Genomic DNA, 22,877 nt, shown 5'->3' on the forward strand with positions numbered 1-22,877 from the left:
TCAATCACCAACTCCCGAAGTTTGCTCAAACTCATGTCTATCGAGTTGGTGTTGCCATCTAAACATCTCATTCTCTGTCGTCCCCTTCTCCCGCCTTCAATCTTTCCCAGCATCAGGGTCTTTTCCAATGAATCAGTTCTTCGCATCAGGTGGCCAAAGTATTGGAGTTTCAGCTTCAACATCAGTCCTTCTAATGAATATTCAGGACTGATTTCCTTTAGGATTAACTGACTTGACCTCCTTGCAGTCCAAGGGACTCCTCTCCAAGATTCCTCTCCAAGATTCTCCAAGATTCTCCAAGATTCCTCTCCAGCACCACAGTTCAAAAGCATCAATTCTTCGGCACTCAGCTTTCTTCACAGTCCAACTCTCACATCCATACATGACTACTGGAAAAACCATAGCTTTGACTAGACGGACCTTTGTCAGCAAAATAATGTCTCTGCTTTTTAATATGCTGTCTAGGTTGGTAGTAGCTTTTCTTCCAAGGAGCAAGTGTCTTTTAATTTCATGGCTTCAGTCACCATCTGCAGTGATTTTGGAACCCAAGAAAATAAAGTGTGTCATGGTTTCCATTGTTTCCCATCTGTGTGCCAAGAAGTGATGGGACTGGATGCCGTGATCTTCATTTTTGAATGTTGAGTTTTAAGCCAACTTTTTCACTCTCCTCTTTCACTTTCATCAAGAGGCTCTTCAGTTCTTTTTCGCTTTCTGCCATAAGGGTCTGCCTCAGCCCATGGGGACCTCTATTCTACATAAGTCTCTGTGAATTTTCCTTCTCTAGCTACCTCATACAAATGGAAGTGTATGATATTTATCCTTTTGTGCTTGGTGTATTTCATTTGGCATTATATTTTCACAGTTCATCCATGTTGTAGCGTGTATCAGAATTTCATTTCTTCTTAGGGCTGAATATTCCACTGCATGGGTGTATACACTTGTTTATCTGTTCATTCATTTGGGTTGTTTCTACCTTTTGATTGTTATGAATAATGTTGCCATGAACATTGGTATTTAAGTATCTGTTTTAGTCTGTTTTCAATTCTTTTGGGTATATACCTAGAATTAGAATTGCTGGATCATGTGGTAATTTTATGTTTAACTATTCCACAGTGACTGAACCATTTTCTATAACCACCAGCAATGCATGGATGTTCTAATATCTGCATACTCTCACAAACACATTACTATTTAAAAAAATGTTATTTTTTAATATAAAAAAGTTTTAAAACAAAAAAATTATTATTTTTAAAAGTAACAGTTAGCCTAACGGACGTGAGGTAGTATTTCATTGTAATTTTGATTTACATTCTCCTAATAATTAATGGGGCTTCCCTGTTCCTCAGTCAGTAAACAATCTATGTGCAATGCAGGAAATCCAGTTCGATTCCTGAGTTGGGAAGACCCTCTAGAGTAAGAAATGGCAACCCACTCCAGTTTTCTTGCTTACGAAATCCCACAGACAGAGGAGCCTGGTCTGTTACAGTCCATGGGGTCACAAAGAGTCAGACATGACCTAGCAACTAAACCACCACCGCCACCAATGATTAATGATGTTGAATATTTTTTCATGTGCTTACTGACTATTTTTATGTCTTTGGAAAAATGTCCATTCAGGTCCTTTGCCAACTTTCATGTTGTTTTTGTTGTGGTGGTGAGTCATGGGAGTTTCTATATATTCTAGATAATAATTCCTTGTCAGATTCATGATTGGCAAATATTCTCTTTTGTGAGCTGCCTTTTCACTCTGTTGATAGTGTCCTTTGATGTGCAAAAGTTTTAAAATTTTGGGGAATCCCAGTTTATCTATTTTTTCTTTTGTTGCTTATATAGCTAATTTTAGTATATGAACTAATGGTAACGTTCACCTCCCACATGTCCATTTGTCAGTTGATATAGAAGCTGTGTTGTAGGAAGTGGAATTCCACATCATGGGCAGTGCCCTCGTGTGATTGATTACTGCCAATATGCTGTATCGCATTGTAATTCAGTGTCCTCTTACGTGGATTTTTGGATCATGTTTTTATGTTATTTATATATTTTCACTTGTGTATTTACTAAATTAACCTTTACAGTTATGGAGCAAATGGCTGATAAAATGTCTTGCACAGAAAGCTCAAATGCAAGGTAAAACTAATAATAAAAGATGAAGGTAAGAGCATGGTAGAGTTGTCACTTCTAGTAGGAGCTTTTTGTCAGTTACATTAAGAAGGTCTGACAAGAAGGCATTAAAAATCTTGAGTATCAGTGTAACTATTTTATTTATTTATTAAAAATATTTTATCTTTTTATTTGACTGTGGCAGTTCTTAGTTGCAGCACTTGGGATCTTCAGTCTTCATTGTGACTTTTAAGCTCTTGGTTGCGGCATGTGGGATCTAGTTCCCTGACCAGGGGTTGAACCTGGGCCTCCTGCATTGGGAGTGTGAAGTCTTAGCCACTGGACCACCAGGGAAGTTTCTCAACACAAGTATTAAAAAATGTGAATTTATCTCTACTATGTTTAACAACATATCATACTCTAAGTATATATTCATATTATGTATTAGGATATTATCAGTGGTAGTATAGAAATATGAAAAGTTGCATGACGTTCATAAATATTATTTCATTGTTGGTCATATCACTTTAAATGCTTTTAAACATTATTGCATCAAGAATATGTTTTTAGAATAGGTTGATATCACATACATATAAAAATTTTTATTTATATAGCCAATACTTACTAGGGATGAATCCTCCAGTGGTTTTTTTTTTTTTTTTTGGATAGGGTTATTTCAAAAAGTTCAGAGACCACTGTGTTCCATAAAGAGATTTAATCTTACAGACACATTTATCTATCAGCATTGTTGGCTAGGAAACTGGCACACTTTTATGCCTAGAGTTTCTTCTCATTTTAAAACTATAACATTGACTTGACTCCAGTCTATTTGGCAAAAGTTCCCTGATGGATCACTGAAAAGGCAGCAAAAGATTAGCATGTTTGGCTTTATTATTTATGTGACAAGTGTGCTTTTTTGGCCCGTGTTTGTACAGAGTTTGTGTGTGTATAGTTGAGTAATCCTTGGGACAAAACAATTATCACCCCAGGAGACTGATTGGATGCCAGAAGAAAAATACCATAGCTGAGTTCAGTGATGAAAATCATTCTGGTTCTGAGTTGTGTTAATAAGGAAGATAATTTTCTCAACAGCAAAACTGCGGCTAATCAGTCACATTGATTCTGGATTTCTTGCTGTGCCATTCTATCCACACTCTTATCCAAGCTTTAGATTTGCTAGAGTTCTTGTTCTCCCAGACAGTCTCCCACTTCTGACTCCTCTGCCCATTTCACTGCTCATTAACACATCTTTCAAAAAGTAAGCCGGGACAAAGATGGGGATTTTATCTGGTGGTTTTATTCTCTTGTTGTTTACATTGCCATGAAATTTTGGGGTTATACGTGAACTTTCTTTATCCATGTGGATCTTCACTTCAGAGCTGTGGATAATCAATTGCCAATCAAGCCTACTTTCAAAACAACTGTCTTAAAACCAAGACAAGCTTTTCTGGTCATGCTTTAGGTGGCCACAGCTGTAAAGTCATTTATGAGAAAACCTGTTATTTTGATATGACTTTATAATCAACTTTTGCATTTCTTTGATACTAGAATGGGAGCAAAGACAGGCGAGGCACTGAAGTTTTTTTCCCACATAAGACAGCCTGAAATTAATGGAGAATGAATCATGAAGTTAGAAGGGAACTGAAAGTGTACCATAACTTGCCTTCTTTAGGAAATTGTGGTTATCTGAAATCTAAAGTAAAAAGCTTCCTTTTCCAGAGAGAGTTAACTCTCTCCACACAAGTCTCTCTACAAAATCCGAAGAGACTTCCTTTTAGTCTGCTCCAGATGACTGTGTCTTCTTAACTGTTTCAAGTGCAGGGGAGCTTTCTGGATCTTCAACTGATCTTCAACTAGCTGACTTCTTCCCTTATCACATCCTTTCTTATCATATTCCCGTATTGCATCACTGGCTCTCTCGTTCTTTAGTCCCATGCAAACTGTTCTTTGGCTTTGCTGAATCTCTAGGTTTATGATCATTCCATTTTTCTGTTAGTCTGCGAGCCATCTTTGACTTCACATACTTCTCTGTTTAGCCAGGATCTTGCTTCTGTCTTAACAGTAGCTTCAATATCCTTGGTCCCTTTTCTGAGCTTGTCCCCCAGCTCTCCCATGTTCAGTCCCTGACCCCCTTGAATAACCAGACCCTGCTATCAGAGGAAACTGTTCACTGACAGGCCCAAATAAGAGAGGGGTAATAGGCAAGATAGCCTTTTGCATCCGTGTCCCTGGAGACCCCTAGCACTTTTCTGATATCTTTGTCAACTTTTAACATGGTCCGAAGATACAGCCTCAAAAAGTATGGCATCCAGACTTTCATTTTCCACTCAGGAATGAATGTAGAAAGCTAGGTAGAGTATCACTCTCACCTTTTTAATAAAAAATATAGCCAGGCAAACTGCAAGTTCGCTGCTTTTATTGAAATCAACAGAGAGCTCAGTTTTTAAGGCAACTGACTAGTATGAAATCTAAGAGTAGATATGCTCCTGTTGGATGAGATGAGCTCCTATCACTTGCTTACCTGGGATAGATATAGTCAGATGCTGGTGAGAGGCATTTAGCTGGACCCATCTCCCCTTTTTTACTTCATGAATTGTGGAACCATTCATTCTCCAGAGGTTCAAGCTGGAAAAACAAATTATATTTATGAAAGGATACTTGACATTTGATACATCAAACTAAGGATACCTGGAGTTATTTTAAAGACCTCACATTTTCTCAGCAGAAGGAATCATCTGTCTGTGGGCCAGACCCTAGTCCAATTTTTTATTCAGCTCTTGACTTAAATTGAATAAGTCTTTATTGGAATTAGACTGCTGGGCTCTGTGTCTCCTGGAATCGATCTCCTCCAGGACCTAAATATTCTCAGTTAATGAGACCCCTTCTTGTTACTGCTTATAAAGCCACTAATCCTTTCCTGAGAGTTTATGAATGTAATTTATGTTAATGTGTATCCACCCATAGAATAACCTAAGTAACTGTTTTCTCATTAAAGTGCTCTTAGCTTGTGTATTATAGTAAGAGTTTTATTCAGAAGGGTTACTTCTGGTCATTAGAAATCTTAAGTTTTTTTTTCATCTTTAATTTTATATAAACTGGTTGCTTGGTTATTTATGAGCTTGTTTATAGATGGTTTGTTCCACTGTTTATATTTCTAATTAGGAAATGCATAAAATCAATTGTTAATGAAGTGTGAGTCAGTAAGATAACTCTTTGAGGGAGTGTAAATGTGAGATCTGGGGATTTTATGGAGAGATGACTCTCCTGCTGGTCTCCCAGAAAGCATCTGTTTTGCTCGTGTTTCTCCTGGCCTTTCTGAAGCACGAAATCAAAGTGAAGGGGAATGGAAGAGGCTCAGAGTTAATCCTGTGTCCAGGCAACAAACTTAAAACTAATTGTTCCACCAGAGATTTGGACCCATGACCTATACCTCATTGTATTTAATATCAAGGTCTAACCAACTGAGCTAGTAAGGAGGAAACCTGTGAGAGGAACATGACATCAAATCGAAAGCAATGCTTGAAACCACATCACTCCAGCTGCTTCTCATGTCACTAACCAAAAGAATTCTGGAAACTATCTTTTTAGGAGAACTTTCTGATAAATCTTCCAAAGTTAGACAATTCTTCAGGATTCAACAAGATGGATTCAGTGCTGTGACAGACTTCATAGGGAATGACAGTACTTTCCAGACTTAATGAGATAACTATTGGTATTTTCAAAACAAAAGGAAAGATTTCTTTTCTATCATGTATCAAATGATAAAATGCCATAGGATATTGGAACAATTACCATCATTGTTTACTTCAAGAGGGAAAGTGAGAATTGACTTGACTTCCTATTGACTCATTCTGGGCATGTCAGAAATGTGTTCTTCATTCATTCATGCATTTTTTAAAGTTTTCATTTATTTATTTTTGGCTGTGCTGGGTCTTTGTTGCTGTGCGTGAGCTTTCTCTACTTGCAGCAAGCAGGGGCTACTCTCCAGTTGCGGTCCGCGGCTTCTCATTGCAGTGGCTTCTCTAGTTGTGGAGCATGAGCTCTAGAATGCAGAGCTTTCAGTATTTGTGGCATGGGGGCTCAGTAATTGTGGCTGATGGGCTCATGGAAACAAAGCCTGGTTTCCATGGAGCCTGTATGATTGCAGAGGCACATGGACAATAAGCATGTAAGCAAATACAAGAGCAAGCATTGATCATTAAACAGTGATAGCACGTGATTTCTTTTGGGGGGGCTTTGAAATTGTGCATTTGATTATTACCTGCTCTTCTTGTTAGTGCTATGAACTTAGAAAGCTTTTTGGAGTTTTCTGAGTGTCAGGGTTTTTTGTCTGTAAAACGATGCAGTTTTGCTATATTAAATAGTACAACATAAGTAAAACACATGGCACTTAGCAGGTACTCAAGAAATATTAGTTCTCCCTTCCACTGAAAAAGAATGATATGGTGTTTATCCCTCTTACAATAACCAGGTGTAATTTATTTTGACCGCTAGGTATAAAAAGTTTAGAAAATTTTTTCTAAAAAAACTTTTAGAAAAAAGTTTAGTAAAGAATTTGAGCTATGGAACTTTGCAGAATGATTTGATTAAAATACGCACAATTCCCTTAAGAAACTTGATGGCTTTAGACATAAAGGTAGTTCCGTTATAACCCTGCTTTCCAAGATAAAATGAGCATTTGCTAAATCATGTTTAACTTTCCACTAGTGATTTATGACACTCTTTATCAGAAGATATTTTTCTTCCAACTTTTCAGAGTTGAGGAACAGAGAAGACGATAGGTTAAGGGGAGGACTGCATATTTAACTTAAAACTTTTCATCTCTGTGCACTGATCTAAGCATTCCTTTCTCCAGGTAGAGGTTTGGCATTTGAGAAGCAAATGGATCAAGTTTCTTGGCACTCTGTAGCCCGAAACATTTATCAAAATAAACCCCAGGAGCTGGGCCCAGCACTAGCCTTGGGAGATTAGAAGAATGCTGTGCATGCGGCGAGGGGTATGGGAGAGGGGAGATGATTGCCCCCCAGGGAACTGCTTCCTGGAGGTTTCTGTGCGCCAGCCGGCTGTCTCTCTGTTAGTAACAAAAGACTTGCCTTCCTCAGCCCTAGGCATCTGGCTTCATCCCCAGATGTTCTCGAGGCCAGAGTAAAATACAGAAAAATATCTGGATGTTTGGATTTAGTAATACTTGGTACTGTAATAATGATGATGATAGTAATAATAATTATATCAGTGATTATATTTATAAAATGTTATATGTTTAATAATTATCAGTAAGTTAGAATTATAAAAAGCTTTATAAACTGTAATTGGATTACATGAAATATTTATATAATAATAAGCATTTTTATTACAGAAATAATAGTATTTTGGTGTGCTAAGTACACACACCACCTCTTTGAAACTCCAACCAAAGTATTTTGATTCAGGTATTTCCTGAATATTTTCTGTGCAATATTTCCCCATTGCACAGAAAAGAAAACTGAGAAAAAGTTAAGCCAAGTGACTTCTCCCAAGTCATGTAACAGGATCTGGGATGTGAACTCAGGCAGTAAAACTCTGATGTCCACTATGTTCAGCTTTGTTTTCTGTTATTGATCAAATGCTTTGAAAGAGCAAAACATACGGAATGTGAAGGATCAGCCACATACTGTTGTGATCCATGATGCCAAAATGGCATCCTTCCTCAAAAAAAATACAGAGGATGTGCCTTCCCCTCTCCGTCCTAGCTGATGCTGCAGGCTCGGACAAAGCTCTCATTTAATTAGCAAATACAGTAAATCAATTGAGTAAAAAGGAGGAAGCCTTTGTGATTTGTAGAGAGAATTTATAGCTTTCATTTATTGAAGTCAAAATAGCTGTGTTTCATTTTTTTTCCTTGATGTCAATTTATATTTTAGTCATTGTTGTTTTTCCTTTTTCAAGGAAGTGACCCCATAGCTGTTTTTCTTGTGTGCTCATGGACCCAAAACCCAGATGATTTCAAACATAACCTTCCCGACCTTAGGCTATTTTCTTGGCCAATCACTACGCTCAACTCTGAAGAAGTCTTTCAGGCTCATTTGCTACCAGACTCCGAGGTGAGAGCTTGCACCTTCTGGTTTTTGTTTACAAAAGTTGTTTTCATCCAAAATAATGCCCTGTGCTCCAGAAAAACTAAGTTGGGGGTTGCTATTCACTTCAAAGGACTCACAGTAGGCTGGAATGTTCTGAGGTTACAAGCAGTGGAAGAATTGTGAAAAGCTAATGTTGCAGGTCACTGACTTGGCAGCTGTTTTCAAAGATGTCACCTGAAGCAACACAGGTTTAGTCCTATTTTTTTGAAAGCAGAATCATAAAGTCTCTTGACCACAGAATTAGCTTCCCTCTGCCATGCTTTCTGGTTTTAATGTCATCTCTGGTAGATTTAATGAATTTCTGCACTTGTTGTGAATCAAAAACTCTGAGAATTCAGAGCCCAAATTGACCTATTGGCTTAATATTTTGGAGTTTTCAGTTAATCCAGTGCTTTTCAACCAACCTCATTCAGCAGTATATCTACAAATGTGTTTTAATGTGATATTAGTCTGGGAAATGAGACTAAAGGGTGGTGGAAAGAAAGACAAAGATAAGTTTTCTTGAGTGCTACATTCTTGCCTCAATTTTTAGCTCAAAAGCTAAAACAATTCATTTATTCATCTAGCAAATGTTGTGAGCATTTACTATGTCCTGAGTGTGATAAATGACTCTAGGGGGATATGAGGCTTTCTTTTGATACTTGAAATATTTAATTTGGTTACAGGATTCAATTTTTATCTATGTTTTCCAAGGGAAGAATTAAGAGCAATGGTTAGATGTATAAAATGCAGACTTCAACTGGATTAGAGTAATTTAATAGTGAACACTCTACAAAATAGTGAACACTCTGCAAAATAGTGAGCTTCTTGTCACTGGTAGTAGTCAAGAGGCCTGTCATTCAGAAGATTTCTGCTTGGAAAAGTCACTGAGTTGTTGCTAATTAAGCTTCCAATCTGGAAATGCTGCGGTTTTGTGACTTCAGTGTTTACTTTGAGTGGTTCCCAATCTCCTTGAGAAGATCAAGACCTGAAGTCTGCACATCTTTACTGGCATCCCTCAAGGAGGAATTAAGGGCAATAAAACAGGTGTGAAGACCTCTGACTTTTACACCTAGCATGCTGTATATTACCTCATTTTTGAGCACTGCAGGCTGGTGGTGGCTTACTATAACAGAAATTCAAACCAAAGCCTTTTCTATTACAATAAAGAGAAGGTAACACGTTTTATTTTGAAGTATTAATATTTTCAAATGTGCTGTAATTTACAAAGCTTTCTCTAGCATCACTGCCTTAAACAATTCTTTTCTTTCTTAACAAGTTGAACCTGAAAGGTAATGATCTTTCCAAGTCATAAAACCTTAGTTCCTCTGAATTAAAATTTAAAAAGAAAAACACATGTGCTATTAGCACAGATCTAACTGTGGAGCATAATATATGTTTGTAGTAAAGGCATACACATATCTATGTATATTTGCAACAGATATAGGACTAGGCCTTGATGTTACTTCAAGTAGTTACTACAAGTTCCTTATATTAAAAAATCTTTCCTAATGACCAGGGGCCTTAGCTTTTAATCACTTTCAGTCCCACAGAACAGCTAAGATGTATTTGATACATAAACTGAAAACCAGAGTTATGAGACTCATGAACATTTCCTGTATTCACTATTTTTATACAGTTTACTTTTCTTAATAACAGATTTATTTTTTCAAGTAATTCTTCTATGCCTTTCTGCTTTTTTATTAATAGATTTTAATTACTGATAATTGCAGAAGTAGTTAATTCCAGTTGATATCTTTTGAGTTGCTGTTATAAACAGACATTGTCTTAGTGACAGTTATCTAAACTTAAGAGAAACTTACACATTCTTCAGTAGCAGAACTCAATGCTTCTGAAAGCCAACAACTATGAATAACCCATAGGGAAGGGAGCTCTTTACCTAGGCTCTGAGGTCTTTGTCATGATAACACAAGAAAGAATTTTCTCAAGCACCGACTGCATCAAAAAAAATGGAAAACCAAACAAAACCCATAACCTCTTAAGCCTCAGGTGATTTTAAATGACAGGAGAAGGAAGCATAGCAAGGTTGATTTAAAAAAACACCTTAGACACATATATAAAGGGGACTCTTCTTTATGCACTCAGAACTTCTCACTTAATGAGGTAACCATTATCTCCTTTGACCTATTTGAATTTTATTTAGTTTTTACATAGGCTTCCACTTTGGGGAATTAACCTTCTGCTGCAGTGGTAGGAACACCATTCTCATACAAGTCAGACTGGAAGGTTGCTGCTGCTGCTGCTGCTAAGTCGCTTCAGTTGTGCCTGACTCTGTGCGACCCCACAGACGGCAGCCCACCAGGCTCTTCCATCCCTGGGATTCTCCAGGCAAGAATACTGGAGTGGGTTGCCGTTTCCTCCTCTTATGCATGCATGCTAAGTGGCCTCAGTTGTGCCCGACTCTGTGCGACCCCATAGATGGCAGCCCACCAGGATCCTCTGTCCACAGGATTCTATAGGCAAGAATCCTGGAGTGGGTTGCCATTTCCTTCTCCCCTGGGAAGGTTGAGGGGTATTAATTGTCATCCCCCAAGTAAAAATCTAAGTGCTCAAATAGAAGGTTTGGCAGCACTAACTAAACCCACATTAACTTGAAGAAAACTTTTGTGAGTCATTCACAGATAATTTCTGAATCATATGCAGAAGAATCTTTTTGGAAGAAGAATGTAGTGTGAATGGCAGTTTTGTCTCTCCCTCCTGATGTTAATAGTACTCCCACAGAAACAGTTTTACATTCCGCTGCACCCCAAGGCATCCGAATGGATCCTCTTTCCTCACATGTGCCTGTATACTTGGAAACTGTAAATTTGTTCTGAAAAGGAGTTTCCCAGTTGCCCTGGATACATCAAAAACCTTTTTTTTTAATTTTAAAAAATTTATGAAATACTGATTTAGGCTTTGTGAAAAAGGCAGAGCTTCTGTCCTCAAGAAACTTACATTGTAGTTGTGTAGTTGTTGTTCAGTTGTTCAGTCATGTCTGACTCTTTGTGACCCCATGGACTGCAGCACGCCAGGCTTACCTGTCCTTCACTATCTCCTGGAGTTTGCTCAAACTCATGCCCATTGAGTTGGTGATGCCATTCCAACTACCTCATCCTCTGTCGCCCCCTTCTTCAAATAAACAATATTAATAGTTACATAGATGATGAGTGTGGTCAGACTTGGGAGAAAGTTCCCAGCTCCTGTGAATGCCTGTGAGCATTATCAGTGTTAATCCACAGATGCTTCTTTAATTGTTTCCTAATTGGTCCATGAATTTCTAAAGGAGAGGAAGTGTGTTTTACAAGTCTTTGTATCCCCTACAGCTTTTAGTGCATGTCTGTTGGTTTGATATTTAAAATTTTAGAGAAATTACTTTCTCTTCTTTTTCAATTTTTTTTTTTTTAAATTTTTTTATTAGTTGGAGGCTAATTGCTTCACAACATTTCAGTGGGTTTTGTCATACATTGATATGAATCAGCCATAGATTTACACTTATTCCCCATCCCGATCCCCCCTCCCACCTCCCTCTCCACCCGATTCCTCTGGGTCTTCCCAGTGCACCAGGCCGGAGCACTTGTCTCATGCATCCCACCTGGGCTGGTGATCTGTTTCACCATAGATAGTATACATGCTGTTCTTTTGAAACATCCCACCCTCACCTTCTCCCACAGAGTTCAAAAGTCTGTTCTGTATTTCTGTGTCTCTTTTTCTGTTTTGCATATAGGGTTATCGTTACCATCTTTCTAAATTCCATATATATGTGTTAGTATGCTGTAATGTTCTTTATCTTTCTGGCTTACTTCACTCTGTATAAGGGGCTCCAGTTTCATCCATCTCATTAGGACTGGTTCAAATGAATTCTTTTTGACGGCTGAGTAAAATTCCATGGTGTATATGTACCACAGCTTCCTTATCCATTCATCTGCTGATGGGCATCTAGGTTGCTTCCATGTCCTGGCTATTATAAACAGTGCTGCGATGAACATTGGGGTGCACGTGTCTCTTTCAGATCTGGTTTCCTCAGTGTGTATGCCCAGAAGTGGTATTGCTGGGTCATATGGCAGTTCTATTTCCAGTTTTTTAAGGAATCTCCACACTGTTTTCCATAGCGGCTGTACTAGTTTGCATTCCCACCAACAGTGTAAGAGGGTTCCCTTTTCTCCACAGCCTCTCCAGCATTTATTGCTTGTAGACTTTTGGATAGCAGCCATCCTGACTGGTGTGTAATGGTACCTCATTGTGGTTTTGATTTGCATTTCTCTAATAATGAGTGATGTTGAGCACCTTTTCATGTGTTTGTTAGCCATCTGTATGTCTTCTTTGGAGAAATGTCTGTTTAGTTATCTGGCCCATTTTTTGATTGGGTCATTTATTTTTCTGGAATTGAGCTGCAGGAGTTGCTTGTATATTTTTGAGATTAATCCTTTGTCTGTTTCTTCATTTGCTATTATTTTCTCCCAATCTGACGGCTGTCTTTTCACCTTACTTATAGTTTCTTTTGTAGTGCAAAAGCTTTTAAGTTTCATTAGATCCCATTTGTTTAGTTTTGCTTTTATTTCCAATATTCTGGGAGGTGGGTCATAGAGGATCTTGCTGTGATTTATGTCGGAGAGTGTTTTGCCTATGTTCTCCTCTAGGAGTTTTATAGTTTCTGGTCTTACATTTAGATCTTTAATCCATTTTGAGTTTATTTTTGTGTATGGTGTTAGAAAGTGTTCTAGTTTCATTCTTTTGCAAGTGGTTGACCAGTTTTCCCAGCACCACTTGTTAAAGAGGTTGTCTTTTTTCCATTGTATATCCTTGCCTCCTTTGTCAAAGATAAGGTGTCCATAGGTCCGTGGATTTATCTCTGGGCTTTCTATTCTGTTCCATTGGTCTATATTTCTGTCTTTGTGCCAGTACCACACTGTCTTGATGACTGTGGCTTTGTAGTAGAGTCTGAAGTCAGGCAGGTTGATTCCTCCAGTTCCATTCTTCTTTCTCAAGATTACTTTGGCTATTCGAGGTTTTTTTGTATTTCCATACAAATTGTGAAATTCTTTGGTCTAGTTCTGTGAAAAATACCATTGGTAGCTTGATAGGGATTGCATTGAATCTATAGATTGCTTTGGGTAGAATAGCCATTTTGACAATATTGATTCTTCCAATCCATGAACACGGTATGTTTCTCCATCTGTTTGTGTCCTCTTTGATTTCTTTCATCAGTGTTTTATAGTTTTCTATGTATAGGTCTTTTGTTTCTTTAGGTAGATATACTCCTAAGTATTTTATTCTTTTTGTTGCAATGGTGAATGGTATTGTTTCCTTAATTTCTCTTTCTGTTTTTTCATTGTTAGTATATAGGAATGCAAGGGATTTCTGTGTGTTAATTTTATATCCTGCAACTTTACTATATTCATTGATTAGTTCTAGTAATTTTCTGGTAGAGTCTTTAGGGTTTTCTATATAGAGGATCATGTCATCTGCAAACAGTGAGAGTTTCACTTCTTCTTTTCCTATCTGGATTCCTTTTACTTCTTTTTCTGCTCTGATTGCTGTGGCCAAAACTTCCAACACTATGTTGAACAGTAGTGGTGAGAGTGGGCACCCTTGTCTTGTTCCTGATTTCAGGGGAAATGCTTTCAATTTTTCACCATTGAGGGTGATGCTTGCTGTGGGTTTGTCATATATAGCTTTTATTATGTTGAGGCATGTTCCTTCTATTCCTGCTTTTTGGAGAGTTTTAATCATAAATGAGTGTTGAATTTTGTCAAAGGCTTTCTCTGCATCTATTGAGATAATCATATGGTTTTTATCTTTCAATTTGTTAATGTGGTGTATTACATTGATTGATTTGCGGATATTGAAGAATCCTTGCATTCCTGGGATAAAGCCCACTTGATCGTGGTGTATGATTTTTTTAATATGTTGTTGGATTCTGTTTGCTAGAATTTTGTTAAGGATTTTTGCATCTATGTTCATCAGTGATATTGGCCTGTAGTTTTCTTTTTTTGTGGCATCTTTGTCGGGTTTTGGAATTAGGGTGATGGTGGCCTCATAGAATGAGTTTGGAAGTTTACCTTCTTCTGCAATTTTCTGGAAGAGTTTGAGTAAGGTAGGTGTTAGCTCTTCTCTAAATTTTTGGTAGAATTCAGCTGTGAAGCCATCTGGTCCTGGGCTTTTGTTTGCTGGAAGATTTTTGATTACAGTTTCGATTTCCTTGCCTGTGATGGGTCTGTTAAGATCTTCTATTTCTTCCTGGTTCAGTTTTGGAAAGTTATACTTTTCTAAGAATTTGTCCATTTCATCCAAGTTGTCCATTTTATTGGCATAGAGCTGCTGGTAGTAGTCTCTTATGATCCTTTGTATTTCAGTGTTGTCTGTTGTGATCTCTCCATTTTCATTTCTAATTTTGTTAATTTGGTTCTTCTCTCTTTGTTTCTTAATGAGTCTTGCTAATGGTTTGTCAATTTTGTTTATTTTTTCAAAAAACCAGCTTTTAGCTTTGTTGATTTTTGCTATGGTCTCTTTAGTTTCTATTGCATTTATTTCTGCCTTAATTTTTAAGATTTCTTTCCTTCTGCTAACCCTGGGGTTCTTCATTTCTTCCTTCTCTAATTGCTTTAGGTGTAGAGTTAGGTTATTTATTTGGCTTTTTTCTTGTTTCTTGATGTAAGCCTGTAATGCTATGAACCTTCCCCTTAGCACTGCTTTTACAGTGTCCCATAGGTTTTGGGTTGTTGTGTTTTCATTTTCATTCATTTCTATACATATTTTGATTTCTTTTTTGATTTCTTCTATGATTTGTTGGTTATTCAGAAGCGTGTTATTTAGCCTCCATGTGTTTGAATTTTTAACAATTTTTTTCCTGTAATTGAGATCTAATCTTACTGCACTGTGGTCAGAAAAGATGACTGGAATGATTTCAATTTTTTTGAATTTTCCAAGACCAGATTTATGGCCCAGGATGTGATCTATTCTGGAGAAGGTTCCGTGTGCACTTGAGAAAAAGGTGAAGTTGCTTGTTTTGGGGTGAAATGTCCTATAGATATCAATTAGGTCTAGCTGGTCCATTGTGTCATTTAAAGTTTGTGTTTCCTTGTTAATTTTCTGTGTAGTTGATCTATCCATAGTTGTGAGTGGGGTATTAAAGTCTCCCACTATTATTGTGTTACTATTAATTTCCTCTTTCATACTCGTTAGTGTTTGCCGTACATATTGCGGTGCTCCTATGTTGGGTGCATATATATTTATAATTGTTATATCTTCTTCTTGGATTGATCCTTTGATCATTATGTAGTGTCCTTCTTTGTCTCTTTTCACAGCTTTTATTTGAAAGTCTATTTTATCTGATATGAGTATTGCGACTCCTGCTTTCTTTTGGTCTCCATTTGCATGAAATATTTTTTTCCAGCCCTTCACTTTTAGTCTGTATGTGTCTCTTGTTTTGAGGTGGGTCTCTTGTAGACAGCATATATGGGGGTCTTGTTTTTGTATCCATTCAGCCAATCTTTGTCTTTTGGTTGGGGCATTCAACCCATTTACATTTAAGGTAATTATTGATAGGTGTGGTCCCGTTGCCATTTACTTTGTTGTTTTGGGTTCACGTTTATACAACCTTTCTGTATTTCCTGTCTAGAGAAGATCCTTTAGCATTTGTTGAAGAGCTGGTTTGGTGGTGCTGAATTCTCTCAGCTTTTGCTTATCTGTAAAGCTTTTGAGTTCTCCTTCATATCTGAATGAGATCCTTGCTGGATACAGTAATCTAGGTTGTAGGTTATTCTCTTTCATTACTTTCAGGACGTCCTGCCATTCCCTTCTGGCCTGGAGGGTTTCTATTGATAGGTCAGCTGTTATCCTTATGGGAATCCCTTTGTGTGTTATTTGTTGTTTTTCCCTTGCTGCTTTTAATATTTGTTCTTTGTGTTTGATCTTTGTTAGTTTGATTAATATGTGTCTTGGGGTGTTTCGCCTTGGGTTTATCCTGTTTGGGACTCTCTGGGTTTCTTGGACTTGAGTGGCTATTTCCTTCCCCATTTTAGGGAAGTTTTCAGCTATTATCTCCTCGAGTATTTTCTCATGGCCTTTCTTTTTGTCTTCTTCTTCTGGGACTCCTATGATTCGAATGTTGGGGCGTTTCACAGTGTCCCAGAGGTCCCTGAGGTTGTCCTCATTTCTTTTGATCCTTTTTTCTTTTTTCCTCTCTGCTTCATTTATTTCCACCATTTTATCTTCTACCTCACTTATCCTATCTTCTGCCTCCGTTATTCTACTCTTGGTTCCCTCCAAAGTGTTTTTGATCTCATTCATTGCATTGTTCATTTTTAATTGACTCTTTTTTATTTCTTCTAGGTCTTTATTAAACAATTCTTGTATCTTTTCAATCTTTGTCTCCAGGCTATTTATCTGTAACTCCATTTTGTTTTCAAGATTTTGGATCATTTTTATTATCATTATTCTAAATTCTTTTTCTGGTAGATTCCCTATCTCCTCCTCTTTTGTTTGACTTGGTGGGCATTTTTCATGTTCCTTTACCTGTTGGGTATTTCTTTGCCTTTTCATCTTGTTTAGATTGCTGTGTCTGGAGTGGGCTTTCTGTATTCTGGAGGTCTGTGGTTCCTTTTTATTGTGGAGGATTTACCCAGTGGGTGGGGTTAGACGATTGGCTTGTCAAGGTTTCCCGGTTAGGGAAGCTTGCGTAGGTGTACTGGTGCGTGGAACTTGATTTCTTCTTTTTGGAGAGCAATGGAGCGCCCAGTAATGAGTTTTGAGATGGGTCTATGTGTTAGGTGTCACCTTGGGCAGCCTGTATGTTGACATTCGGGGCTATGTTCCTGTGTTGCTGGAGAATTTGCGTGGTATGTCTTGCTCTAAAACTTACTGGCTCTTGGGTGGTGGTTGGTTTCAGTGTAGGTATGGAGGCTTTTGGACGGTCACTTATTGCTTAAAGTTCCATGTAGTCAGGAGTTTTCTGGTGTTCTCAGGTTTTGGGCTTAAGTTTCCTGCCTCTGGATTTCAGTTTTATTCTTCCTGTAGTCTCAGGACTTCTCCAACTATACAGCACTGATAATAAAACTTCTAGGTTAATGGCGAAAAGATTCTCCCCTGTTATGGACACCCAGAGAGGTTCACAGAGTTACATGAACAGGAGAAAAGGGAGGAGGGAGATAGAGATGAGCAGGAGGAGAAAAAGGGGGACTCAAGAGGAGAGAGACAGATCTACGCAGCTGTCTGTTCCCAGAGTGTTCTCCGTATCTCAGACACCTACAAGGATTCACAGAATTGGATTGGAAGAGAAGGGGAAAGGAGGAAATAGAGGTGTTCTGAGGTAGAAAACAGAGAGTCAAGATTGGGAGAGAATAATCTTCGGTTTAAAGATAGGGCTTCTTTTTTTTTTTTTTTGGTAAGGTTATAGTGTAGTGAAAATGAAAATGAAGAGTAGTAGAGGAGTACTAGAGGACTTTAAAAGAAATAAGAGAAAAAGAAAAATAGAAAATAAAAGAGAAAACGGAAAGGAAAAAAAAGAAGAAAAAAGAAAGAAAAAGAAAAAAAAAAACAAAAAAAAAAAACAAAAAAAAAAGAAAGGAAAAAAAAAATTTTTTTTCCCCTAATTAAAAAAATCGTAAAAATCTATTAAATGAAAGTTAAGGAGTAATGGGGGAGTAATAGGGAATTTTAAAGGAAAATAAAAGAGAAAAAATAAAAAAGAAAAAATATAAAAAGAAAAAAAATTTTTTTTTTTTCCTTACTTAGAAAAAAAAAAGTAAAAATATATCTAGGAGTTTCTCTGGAACTGCTGCGGTCAGTGTGGGTTCGGCTCAGTTTCAGATAGCTCCTCGTTCCAGCTTACACTTCTCGATATCTACAGGGCCCTTCCGGTGAAGTCGGTGTTTTCTACAGGGATTTTAATCTGTTGCACCAGTCCCTTCTGAAGCGGTTCCCTTTGTTTATTTGGCTTCTGTTTGCCGGTCTCTTCAGAGCCTCATTTCTGCTCTGACACAGGCGGGCGGAGGTGGGCTCTTATTCAGTTAGCTAGTTCCGTTGCGCTGCGGGGCGGGGCTGACGCTGAAGGGAGGGGCTGACGCTGCGGGGAGGGGCTGGCCCTGCGGGGGCGGGCTGGCGCTGCCGGGAGGGGCTGACGCTGCTTTCTCCGTCTGCGCTGCTCAGGCTCCCGGCTGTTCTATATGGAGCGCGCCCCGCGCTGCGCCAGGTTCCAGCCCTCGGGTGTTACACAAAAGCGCGGAAGGAAAAGCTGCGCCTGCTTTCTGTGCCTTCCCCGTCAGAGCGGTCCAGGCAGCGAGGGGCTTGATGGGCGCGCTATCCCCAGGTGTGGCGCACTCACTCCCTTCCGCGGACCCAGTCTCAGTTTCCGCTTACGCCAGTCGGGTGCGCGCGCCTTCCGCCCTCTGCGTCCCCAGCCCCAGTCCCCGCCCGCGCCGGTCGGGTGCCTGCGCCCTGTGTCTCGCCGCGACCTTCCCCTCCCCCCTGCCTCCTGCCTCCGGCGGGGCTGGGCAGGTCCGCAGCCTGCGACCTCTTCTTGGGACTTTCTCCGTCCCTTTATTCTGCGAACGGCCGGCAGTGTGTTCCGGCCGGTTAATTTTCTCTCTTTTGGTCTCCCACAGTTCAAGTTGGCACCTCACAGAAGCTCCCTCCGATTGTCCTCAGGGCCCTCAGGCCCGGACCCTAGCCCAAGCAAGGCCGCCTAAGACTCCCTTCCCGGGATGGGTCTCCGTCCTTAGCTCTTTTGTCTCACTTTTTATCTTTTATATTTTGTCCTACCTCCTTTCGAAGACAATGGTCTGCTTTTATGGGCGCCTGATGACCTCAGCTAGCGATCAGAAGTTGTTTTGTGAGGTTTGCTCTGCATTCAGTTATTCTTTTGATGAATTTGTAGGAGAGAAAGTGGTCTCCCCGTCCTACTCCTCCGCCATCTTGGCTCCTCCCCCTTCTTTTTCAATTTTTTCTCTTACTGTCCAAGTGTCTCAGAAACTCTTTAAGAGAACATCTGGTTTTTCCCATACTGTGGCATAGTCCATCCATAGGTGACATACCAATTCCTTACTATTAGTTGATGACATGGTATTATCTAATTAGAGACTCTTAGGAAGGAAATTAGCATTGGATAGTTATTAATTCATCCCTTGTTCCAAAGCAGAAATGTGAGATGTTTACACCTGTTACCTACTCTAAATAGGCTTGTGATATTTTGGTCATGTCTTCCATAAAGAGCTGCCTATGAAGATGATCCCAGAATTTGTTATTTACTGTTGGTAGAGCTAAAACAAGATCTTTGTCATGGCTGAATCATAGGTAATCTCAGCCATTAAAGGACTTGATCAGCATGACTGAACTGCCCTGGAAGGGCAGTTCAAATCAGTAGTTTTTAGTGTTCAATGACAGTAAGCCCTTCCAGGAAAACCAAAGCTATAAAGTGGGGAGAGAGGTGCTGAGGAGATAGGCTTAGAAACAAGATATAAGCAATCTAGAACCAGGGGCCAAGCATCTTCTTAAGCAATTACTGCGTTTCCCCCCTTCCCAGGTCTTCTAACCCCTTATTTTTATCCTTTTTCATAGCTATTCAGAAATGAATGACAATAAGTTTTCAGTGTCATACCATTTTTTTTTCTACTGTAGGAGTTAGGAAACCAGAAGTTCAGAGTTAATTTTTAAACTTATAAAAGACTTACTATAGATTAGGTAAACTTGTCTCCATGCTATTCTTAGGCATGTGCCGGAATAGTATTTCCAGCCAATGTATATTTTATTCCTTTAAAAGAAATAAGTAAATAGATTGTCCAGAGGAGTCCTCTTGACCCTATTTTAATTTCTGACTGTGTATGGTCAACATTAATAGGACATAGGTTTGGGCCCATGTGGAAGAAATTTGTGCTATCAACATCTCTTGAAATACCGTAACTGTTGAATTACAGGTAATGAACCAATCATAGGTACATAAGTTGTTCTTGCTCAGGAGGTAGATTCAAATTCCTGATTTATGAGTTAATGTTTTGTCCTTCCACTGTATAGAAGGAAATGGTAGCTGTTTGAACAGTAAAAAAACAAAAGAACTTAAAATGTCACAGTATCTCCTGTTTTAGTGTCAGTTGAGCAAAATTAAGTAATACAATTTGGGTAAAATTATGCCCTGTGAGTAGCCTTGTTAATGAGGCAACAATAGACCATGAAGATGACTCTCAGTCACTGAAGAATGATGGGGCTCAGGAGAGTGAGACAAAATCTTTCATCCTGCCCCTAAATGGGGCACAAACTGCTGACCTTAGCTAAAGAATAGTTTGTTCCCAGATGTGAAGTGACAGAGTGGGAAGTGATGCTGCGAGGTTGTCTATTTTAGAGCTCTATTCAGCGGCTTCTGATTCTAGCTATGACGGATTCGTTCTTACCAGACTCGTCTTTCTGATGATACTGAGCCAAAAAGCTGGATAAAAAGAATGCAAGATAAACGAACAAGCAGAAATATTTATGGCATCACTGGAGAACAATTGAGACAGCCAGGACTTGAAGGGCTGAGAACCCAGAGAAAGAAAATAGTTGAGATGAATCCTACATCCACTGCTGTTCACCCCTTAGGATATGGCACGTAGGTTGAAAAGAATGCAGCACCTTTGAGTTCTTACAGCTTCTCTGGGAAAGGGATACAAAAAATTGGACCTTAGAACTATAAGACAGCTAGGACTAGAAAGGTCTTTGTGCTGAGAAGAGACTCTGCAGAGATGTGAATCCAGCATTCTGTGTGCAGTTTCCCCTTGAGTTATTTGATTATTTGTAAGCTGAATGTTCACAGGATGAGACACACAGAAATCTAGCAGAATGCAGTTGCTAAGACACTAAAAAGCTAAGCTGCAGATATTCTGGCAGTCTGACAGTACTGAGGAGTAACTGGAATTCAGGCTTGCCAGGGAGAGCCCCTCATAAATACCTTAGACTTTTATTTGAGGCTCATGAAGGGCCATCATCTAGGAAAAAAGACAGAAAAATGGAAAAAGAAAAAGTATCTCCCAGCTCATTTTATGAGGGCAGCATAACCTTGAAATCAAAACCTAGCAAGGTTATTACAAGAAAGGAAATTTAAAACCAATTTCTTATATAAATATAGATTCAAGAATCTTACATAAAATATTAGCAAATCAAGCACCTCATGACCAAGTTAAGTTTATTCTGGGAATGTGTGGCTGATTTAATATTAAACACCAATCATCATAAGATATGACAGTAGAAGGATATGAGAAACCACACGATCATCTCAATAAATGCTGAAAAAGCATTTGATAAAATTCAACACCCATTCATGCTAAAATCTCTTAAGAGCTAGATATAGAAAGAAATTTTCTTAAGCTATTAATGGATATCTCTTAAAAACTTACAGCTAACCACTTAATTTTTGTTGTTGTTTAGTTGCTAAGTCATATCTGATTCTTGCCACCCCATGGACTGTAGTCCACCAGACTTCTCTGTCCATGGGATTTTCCAGGCAAGAATACCGGAGTGGGTTGCCATTTCCTTCTCCAGGGAATCTTCCTGACCCAGGAGTCGAATCCACGTCTCCTGCATTGCAGGTGGATTCTTTTACTGCTGAGCTGCCAGGGAATCCTGATGACTTAATGGGGAGATAGTAAATTCCTTCTCTCCCAAAGTTTGGAGTAAGACAGAGATGTTCAGTATCCTTATTTCTATTCAGTATTGTACAGGACTGCTTAGCCAGTGCAATAGAACAACAAAAAAGTCATAATAATTAGAAATTTTTGAAATGTCATTTTTTGGAGATATATGATGTGATTGTGTACATATAATATCCAAAAGAAATATCCAAAAGAAACTTATCATGTAAATTAGCATGGTTGCTGAATAGAAGGTAAATATGAAAAAACTATTGTTTTTCTATATAATAACAATAAGCATACAGATATATTTATTTCAAAATAATATTCTTTATGATGGCAGAAGACATTAAATACCTAGGAGTAAATCAATCAAATATTGAAAACCTATAATCAGAAAACTACAAAATATTATTTAGGTAAATGAGAGCATGCCAAAATAAAAGATATGCCATTTTGATGGATTTGGAATAAGCAATGCAAGGATGTCTGTTCTCTTTAAATTGATTTGTAGATTTAATGTAATCCCAACCAAAATTGCACCAGCATTTCTTTGATTGAAAATTGATAAGCTAACTCTAAAAATTTTCTGTCTAATCAAATGATCTAGATAGTCAAACCAATCTTGAAGAAGATCAAAGTTGGAGGATTTATGTCAATAGATACCAGTGCTTATCAAACAACTATAATTAAAGCAGTATGATTCTGGCACAGTGATAGACAAATAGATCATTGAGCGAGACAGCTAGTCCAGAAACACCTACACATGTACAGTCACTTGGTTTTCAATGAAAATGCATTTTCAAGAAAAGCTTTTAGAAGATAAATTGAGCTAGATTAATTAGACTGGATTATCCATGTCGTAAAAAATGAACCTTAACTCCTATCTTGTATACAAAGTTAATTACAGATGGATTTAATAGCTTAATTAAATGTGGAATGCTTAAATGTAATATTCTTAAAGGTGAAAAGTAAACTAAGGTTAAGATTAGCATAGGACAAGATTACCATGACCATGAGTTGAGCAAAGCTTTCTATTTTTTAAGTTTTATTTTTAAAATTTTATTACCCTTTAAAGATTCTT

The 22,877-nt window shown here is 38.3% G+C and overlaps 1 long non-coding RNA gene across 1 annotated transcript in view; it reads left to right on the forward strand.

Annotated features, from left to right (window-relative positions):
• The window catches only part of LOC122688557, a 253,942-nt gene extending 245,788 nt beyond the window's left edge, over positions 1 to 8,154 (forward strand). Inside the window, exon 3 of the long non-coding RNA XR_006339503.1 lies at positions 8,026 to 8,154. This is a non-coding gene — a long non-coding RNA (uncharacterized LOC122688557). The remainder of the gene's footprint in view (positions 1 to 8,025) is intronic.
• Positions 8,155 to 22,877: the final 14,723 nt, after the last annotated feature.

The sequence above is a fragment of the Cervus elaphus genome, chromosome 33 (assembly GCF_910594005.1).
Source record: "Cervus elaphus chromosome 33, mCerEla1.1, whole genome shotgun sequence".
Lineage (NCBI taxonomy): Eukaryota > Metazoa > Chordata > Mammalia > Artiodactyla > Cervidae > Cervus > Cervus elaphus.